Raw genomic sequence first — 908 nt, forward strand, 5'->3', positions numbered from 1 at the left:
ATAGCAGCACAATTCACAATAGCTAAACTGTGGAGCCAACCTAGATATACTTCAGTGGATGAATGGATAAAAAAATGTGGCATTTATACACAATGGAATTTTACTTAGCACTAAAAAAGAATAAGATCATGACATCTGCAGGTAAATGGATGGCATTAGAAGATTATGCTAAGTGAAGTTAGCCAATCCCCAAAAAACAAATGCTGAATGTTTTCTCTGATACAAGGGGGGTGACTCAAAGTGGGGTAGGCAGGAAGAGCATGGGAGGAAGATTACCTCTAGATAGGGAATAGGGGTGGGAGGGAAAGGGAGCTGGAAAGGGAATAGCAAGGATGGTGGAAGATGATGGTCATCATTATACAAAATACATGTATGAAGAAGTGAATTTGGTGTTAATATACCTTATATACAAACAGAGATATGATAAATTGTGGCATAAAGGTGTATTAAGAATTGTATGCAAAAAAAGAGAGTTTATGTATAATGGCAAAAAGAGAATCATCCAATGGGACAGGTGTCATTGTCATTGCATCTTCCCACATTATCGTAAGACTTTCCATCACTAACTTAACTGAGTTCCAGGAAAGGTAAAAGTCTGGAACCATTTTTTAAATTAATTAATTAGGTAATTAATTTAGTAAGGGCTCTTCTGGCAGCAGTCACAAAGCCTGCTAGACAAATTCTAAAAGATCTGCAACACTTGTGTATTTTTCCTATTCCCCTCATTTCTTCTCTCTCTCTCTCTCTCTCTCTCTCTCTCTCTCTTTCTCTTCCTCCACCTTCCTCCCTCCCCTCTTTGGGAGCCAGATTTTGAGTACTAGAACTTTCAAAAGCAACTGCAAATATGGGAGAAATTAGAAACACATACATGTGCAGGGGAAGATACAAATTCAGAGAGCTAATCTTCT

The 908-nt window shown here is 38.0% G+C and overlaps 1 non-coding gene across 1 annotated transcript; it reads right to left on the reverse strand.

Moving 5' to 3' along the window:
* Positions 1-639: 639 nt before the first annotated feature.
* Positions 640-702, reverse strand: LOC125619219. Its single transcript, XR_007350721.1, has one exon. It is a non-coding gene; the product is annotated as a U7 small nuclear RNA (small nuclear RNA).
* Positions 703-908: the final 206 nt, after the last annotated feature.

The sequence above is a fragment of the Marmota marmota genome, unplaced genomic scaffold (genome assembly GCF_001458135.2).
Source record: "Marmota marmota marmota unplaced genomic scaffold, marMar, whole genome shotgun sequence".
NCBI lineage: Eukaryota > Metazoa > Chordata > Mammalia > Rodentia > Sciuridae > Marmota > Marmota marmota.